This window comes from Elephantulus edwardii, unplaced genomic scaffold, assembly GCF_000299155.1.
Source record: "Elephantulus edwardii isolate Elephantulus edwardi_28Jun2011 unplaced genomic scaffold, EleEdw1.0 scaffold00253, whole genome shotgun sequence".
In the NCBI taxonomy this organism is placed as follows: domain Eukaryota; kingdom Metazoa; phylum Chordata; class Mammalia; order Macroscelidea; family Macroscelididae; genus Elephantulus; species Elephantulus edwardii.
In genome coordinates, this window is record NW_006400003.1 from 1784345 (window position 1) to 1792009 (window position 7665).

The window sequence follows — 7665 nt, forward strand, 5'->3', positions numbered from 1 at the left end:
GCAGGGTAGAGCAGGTTTTAGGGCTGTTGTGCATAGGGTCGCTATGAGTAGGAAACGATTCGACAGCACATAACAACAACAACAACAATACCACAATTTCTTCTAAACACAACCTGCACTCTGCTCCTTCTCTTGACATACAGCCGTTTTTGGATAATTTTTAGCAAAATCTTTCTAGCTTGTGATGTTGATGATATTGTTCAATAATTTCCACACTCTGTCGGGTCACCCCTCTTTGGAATGGGAACAAATATAGATCCTGGGAGGATTAGGGTTAGGGTTAGTTGGCTAGTTGGCTAGCTGGTTGTCCTCCAGATTTCTTGGCAAAACTTAGTGAGTGCATCTAGGGCCAGTATCTGTTTGTTGAAATATGTCAATTGGTATGCTGTCAATTCCTGGAGACTTTTTTTTTTGCCAATTATTTTAGGAGTAGTTTGAACTTCTTTGTTCCTTATCACAGGCTCTGGCTCATACATTGTTTCATTAAATTCTTCTGGATAAGACAATTCCTTTTGGTACTGTGACTCTGTATACTCTTTCCCTTTTCTTTTAATGCCTTTTGGGTCATTTAATATTATGTCCAAACCATCCTTAAGTGTTGCAACTTTTGGCTTGAATTTGTTCTTCAATGCCTTCAGCTTAAGTAGTGCTGAGTGAGTTCTCCCCTTTTGATTTTCTAACTTCAGCTCTTTCAGTATAATACTTTGCTTTGTCTTCCTGAGCTGCCCTTTGAAATCTTTTGTTCAGGAAAAATCTTGAAATGTTCATTTTGCTCATGAATGCACCACCATTCCATTTCAAGTTGTTATGGTTTGTACAGTTGATCAGATCTCATTCAAAATGGTCAATACCAACCCATTACTGTCCATTCTTTTCTTATGTTGATGTTTATTATGAGTTCCATTTGATTTTTGACAAGTTCCAATTTACCTTGATTTGTACTTTGTACATCCCAGGTCCTAACTGTTAATGGATCTTTGCCACAGTTTCTCCTATATTGACTCTTGTTACATCAATAAAAGAAAATCCTACATTGAGTGAAATGCACATCATTAAGATAGAATCTACTTTATGAGGAAACTCTTTCCCAGTTGCATTTTTAAAGGCCTTCCAACCTGAGGGCCTAGTTTTGAGAAGCAATGTTCTAACATTTTTCACAGTTTTTGAAGACTTATTATTTCAGAAGTGTGCATTTGGTCCCACTTCTAAGTCTGTCTTATTCTAGAAACTTTGGAATCTTACTCTTTTCTGCCATAGATGATTTTACTGGTATTTTAAATACTTGTGGAAGAACTTCCAGCATCACAACAGCATGCAAACATACAGAACAGAAAACTGCTAGATGTGGTAGATATAAAAAACAGAATCTTCAATCTGTGATGACTGAGTTACTTACTTATTTCTATAAATTATACTCACTTAAAAGAAAAACTGGACTACTAGGATTCAACGCAGGCCTTGGATCAGAAGGAAATGACCATTAAGAGATGGATCATGTACCTTTGCTTTATCGGTTTCATGTAACTATCACCTAATAGTAAGATAATAAGTAATGCATAAAATTGTCCTAGGCAGATAGGATAGGCATGTGAAAAATCAAGAAATAAAAAATATTTTATGGAAAGAAAGAATTTTAGGAAATTATTCCCAAATGTGTATGATACACAATTTCTAAAATGAATAAAAGTTTTAAATAGGATGTTGAGAAGATGTAAAAAGTGTAGCTACTTTCATCTTAATCAATGCAACTTATGATGAGGTAATGAAGAGCAGGCAATCAGTCAGAAACCAATCTTCCCAAATGAAATCTCAAACAGCAACAAAGGGTATTTTTTTCACTTGAGTTTGTGTTAAGAGACATGGGCAATGTAAGTACTATGCAGATTTAATGTGTTAATGAAATCAATTCATCAAGTTTTAAATTATGTAGGAAATTAAAATAAGAAACTGTTCTGTACACAAAGACACTGTGCCCCAGAGAATAATCAGCCTTATTTAAAAAAATAGCATTAGCAAATTTCAGATAAGACATTAAAAATATTATATACCACCTGCTTTGTAAGTCTTGAGTTTTTTGTCTTGTCCTCCCCCCCTTAAATTCTGCTGCACCTCCAGAATTTCTATTTAGGAAGAAACTTAGGAATGGAAATCTGGTAGAGTTTGGCAAGAGGCCTATTGTGGTTCTAGTTACATGACCAGTACACTATTATTCCTTAGATCAGAGGTCCTTCTCATTAGGGTTTGCATAATCATAATTTCACTTAAGGATAGAAAAGATAAAGTTTGTTTTGTTGTCATATGCCATCAAGTCACCTGAGATTCAAATCTATCCTATGTACAATAGCTCTGAACTCTGCTCTATCCTGAGCCCATTTCACTGTCTTTGGGACACTTATGCTTGTTTTCCCAGTTGCTGTGTCAATCCATCTTATCCTGACTCTTCCTATCCTGTGCTGTCCTTCCAGCTTTCCAAGCATGATGTTCTTCTCCAGGGAATGGTCACTCTTGGCCACATACCCTAAATATGTAAGATGGAGCTTCAAAATCCTTGCTTCCAAGGAGCAGACTAAGTTCAACTTCTCCAACATAAATCTATTTGTTCCCTGGCAGTCCGCAGTATAGTCAATACTGTTCTCCAGCACTACATCTCAAAATTGTCAATTATTCTTCTGTCATCTTCCGTCATTATCCAGCTCTCTGGTGCATAGCTAGTAATTACAAATACTACGGCCTGAAATCATGCATACCTTAATCTCCAAACAGACATAATTGCTCATCAGTACTTTTGAGAGGTCCCTGGCAGCATTTTTCCCCAGGGTATGTCCTCTTTTGATTTTCTGACTGCTGGTGCCAAGAGTATTGACTGTGGAACCAAGCAAGATGAGATTGTTCATCAATCGCTTCTCCATCTATCATGGTGCTGCCAATTGGCCCAGTGGTGAAAATCTTTGTCTCCTTGATTTTAAGCTTCAATCCATATTGAATACTGTAGTTCTTAACTTTCTGCAGCAAACACATCAGGTCCTCCACAGTTTCTGCAAGCAAGGTTGTGTCATCTGCATAATGCAGGTTGTTGAGTCTTCCTCCAATCCTGATGTAGCATTCTTCCTCATAAAGTCCAGCCTCCCAAATGATCTGTTTTACAGATTGAAAAGGCGTGGAGACAGGATGTATCACTGACACACTCCTTTCCTGATTTTGAATCATGCAGTCAGTGATTCCATGTTTTGTTCTGAAAACTGCTCTCTGTTCCAAATATAGGTTTCTCATAATCACAGTCAAATGTTTAGAGATTCCTGTACTTCTCAAGGTTAGTCACAATTTTTTGTGATCCACACAGTCAAATGCCTTTGCTTTCAGCCATAAGAATATTAATTTCCACTGAAATAGTTTTCTATTTTGTTTTTCCTAAAACTTATCTGCTCTATTGTACATAGGGTTTTTTGAAGCCTGTTGTTTTGGAAGTAGATGTTCAACCCTTCACCTGGTCTGTCTTAATTTGGATGCTCAAATCTAGAGCAATATATGATAGACAAGAATTTTGCCCAATCTTTCCTATAATTCAGGTAATGATTCAGGTATTTGTCCCACCCACCACCCCTTAGGCACATGTGTCTTGTTCTCATCCCTTCCCCTGCTCTGCTAGAATACAGATCAGTTCCCTCTCCTTGCCCCTTCCACCCCTTCTCTTAGCCAATCTTGATTTGATGGCTCAGGCCTCCCCTCACTTCTGTCTACCCACACCCCCTCCATTCCCTGTAATACTGATGTTCCTATCACTGGAGTGGACTGAAGATCAACATAAAGAAAACAAAAATTCTCACTACTGTCCCAACTGGTAGGTTTAAGATAGATGGAAAAGAGATCAAGATTGTTAACTACTTTAGCTTCCTTGTTTCCACGATCAACACTCTTGGCACCAGCAGTCAGGAAATCAAAGACAAGATGCATTGGGAAGTCTGCTGTCAGGGAACTCTCCAAATGCCAAAGAGTAGTGATGTCATGCTAGAGACTAAGTTTCACCTGATCCAGGGAATGGTCTTCTTAATTATTTGCTATGCATCAGAAATCTAGACAATGACTAAAGATGTTAGATGGGTTGATGTCTTTGAATTGTGGTGCTGGAGAAGTGTGTTGAACATAATGTGGACTGCCAGGAAAACAAATAGGTTTGGCCTGGAGAGTGAAACCAAGCTGCTTCCTGGAGGCAAAGATTTCAAGGCTCCAGCTCACATACTTTGTGTACAGGGCCAAGAGGGACCCATCCTTGAAGAAGCACATTTTGCTTGGAAGGGTGGAGGGACAGCACAAAAAAGGAAAACCCAGGATAATATGGATTGACTCAATGACTGGAAAAATGAGATTAGGTCTGTCAGAAAAAGACTCAATTGGTTTAGAATGGTGAATGGTTCAGGGAAGGGTACATAGTGTCACTAAGAATTGCAGGTGACTTAATAGCACATAACCACAACAAAGTTGATCTGAGAGAGAAGGATGGGCAATCTTCTCCTATGAGACTGATTGCCTCCGAAAACCTGCTGGAGGGTCAGCTACAGGTTGATTCTGTGTTGACAGCAAAACACCACAGCAAAATTGATCTGTCTGGTTAAGAGTCTTTTTTTATGGATCATCATGTTCTGATTTTTTTTACCACACTTTATTGAGTTTTGTTAATTTCCAAGTTGAAATCTCTCTCATTCATCACTGAACAAAATGGTAATTATTCCACAGTACTACAAACACAGAAGGCAGCATCTGATAAGCCAGCCAAAATAGTGTTACTGATTTTGAGAAAGTAAAAAAACTTAAATGGCAGAATAAGAGTATAGCTTGAAATATTAGTAGTTTTCAATTTTCTGTTTTTGACAAAATTGAAGCAGAATCAATTTTAACTGTCAGCATATGAGTTACCTAAAGACTTTTAAAATAGCTAGTTCACAAATTTAGCATAACTGAAGAGAGTTCACAGAATTGATTAACATTGCTAGAGTAACAAATAATCTTATTTTCATCTGCATACAAATGTAAGCAGAGGATTTCAACATCTAGAGATGTTAAAAAATAGTAATTGCACTTTTATTAATATGTTTCTTAACCTGAAATTGAGTAATTAATTTGTAATATTAGATTTAACATAAAAATAAGGCCTTACACATCTCATAGAAAACATTTCCAATAAATGATATTCATTAAAGTTTATATATATTTATAAAATAATTAACCACTTTCTTAGGGCTGATTCTGACACATCACAACTTTGTAGTACCATCCTATAGTGATCTCTAGCATTTCCAAGGCTGTAAATATTTATGGAAACAGAAAACTTTTCAGTTTTCTCCCATGGGTTTGTACCACCAACCTTTAAGTTACTGATCAAGTACTTAGCATACTATGTCTTCAGGGCTCCTTTATAATAACTAATTAATGATAAAGGGAGTTCTGCATTTGTCTAAACAATATTTATTATGTTACGTATATTATATTAAATCTTATAAGGGATATTTTTAAGGAATAGAAAACTACGTCTTTCATTTTATAAGATAGCATGGCCTCCTACACAAAAATACAATTTATCAGTCACCAAAGAAAAAACTAAAACTTTCCTTTATAAATCTCTTTTTAAACACTACTATTTTTTTTTTAATTTCAAGCCTTTAGCATCAATTTAACCCACCCACTGTCTTCAAGTGATTCATAGTCTCCTCCATTGTGTTTCTGAGGTTATAAATCTTTATGGGAGGAGAATGTCCATATTTTCCACCCAGATTTGAGCTGTTGATATTTCAATTTGCTGCACAACTCATAATGAAGAATGCTGTACCAGCTCTAAACTCAGAGTCTTCCTTAAACCTAACTTTTTCACTGACATCAGATGTGTTTCTAGCACAGATTTGATCGTAGTATTTTATTTTAATGACTGCTCATTGACTTTAAGTTATATTTTATTACTTTATCTGGGAATGAAAATATATAAACACATTGCAGAGGAAAGAGGTAAGTTATTGAAGGTATTATTGTAATCTAGTTAATAAATGATAATAATATGTTCCAGAAAAGGAATAAAACACAGAGAAAAGTTGATAGAGTGTGCAATGTTATTAAAGAAAAAAATGATAGCGTTTGGTAATCAATCATGTAAGACAAGAATCATCTGTCACTTTTAAATTTTGTCATCTTTGTGCTGGTCATAACTATGAAACAGTGGACACAGAAATTCATGAGATTAGTTTTTGAATAGCACTAAGCTTTTTATCAAAGGGCTGAGATTTCAAACTCACCAGATATCTGCTCTCCAGAAGAACGAAATATCAGTCTACTTCTGTAAATATGATAGCTTGTAAATCCTATGGGATAGTTCTACTCTATTCTACAAAGTCATCATCAGTCAGACTAGATTAAACTGCAGTTTGTTTGGGTTTTGTTTAGTCTCAGACATATTTTTTTTAAAAATGTGGAGATAAAAAAGGATATTTGAAAATTAATATATGAATATTCAAGATATCACAGTGAATGTCATAAGAGGAGAGAAAGACTAGGATGCAGACAAAATGGAAAACATATTTTTTAAAACGATGGAGTTATCATAAAAAAGAGCCATATTTTAAGACACATGAATATTGAGAGGACTGAAACTTCCTTGGGGATGTTGTTGTTGTTGTTTAAGTGCCGCAGAGTCATAGACAATCCATAGCACCAAGCTATGAATGAAAGTCTTGAACACAAAACTTTCATCTTTTCTAGAAGTTCATCGAGTTTCCAGAGGCAAGCTTTTTTGGAATTAGATGCCACTCCTGCTTCCAAGCCTGTTTTATTTGGGAGATTGTCAAAAAACAGGGCCAAGGAACCAAAAGCCTTTTTAAATATGAGGGCAAATCGGATCAGCTCAGAGTCACACCCAAGTCTCAACCCCAAACCAGTAAATACACCTTTCCAACATCTGCCCATTCTACTTACCTATTCGTCGGTCCTTGCTTCTGCAGCTTTGGGGACATCTCAGAGGCCAAACAGGACAAGATTGTGAGACACAGAGCTAAAAGCAGGAGAAAGACTTTCTCAGCTTTCTGCAAGAGCAAGGGCTGAATTCACACACACACACACACACACACACACACACACACACACCCTTCACTGCACAAAAAGTGCTTAAGCACAAAAAATTGCTTAAACTGGTACCCTATTTCATGCCACTCCACAGACAAAGGAAGACATTAAATTTCAGGACAGAAGGCGCAATCAGGAGAGACACTCTTACCCAGACCAAGTACTTTCAGGTGCTCGTGGAGAAAGAGGACCTGAAACTTCCTTGGAAAAGATCTTATTACTTATGAATCTTTGCCTTCTCAGCTGCAGGGTCATCCCAGGGGTCAAATAGGACAAGAGAGTTTGGGACAGAGAGCTACAAGCAGGAGAAGAATTTATCAGCTTCCTGTAAGAAGGAGGGCTGAATTGAGACACCCTTACGCACAAGCTGGTTAAGCTAGTACCCCTGATCTCCCGCTATTCCAGAGATAAAGGAAGAGACAATAAGCTTCAGGAGAGAAGGTGGTATCAAGTGAGATATTTTTCCCCAGAGCCAGCACTTTCAGAGGCCTGAGGGGAGAAAGGAGATTGAAACTTCCCTAGGGAAAGGTCCCTCCTTTTGGTGATCCTTGCCTCCAGGGCCAT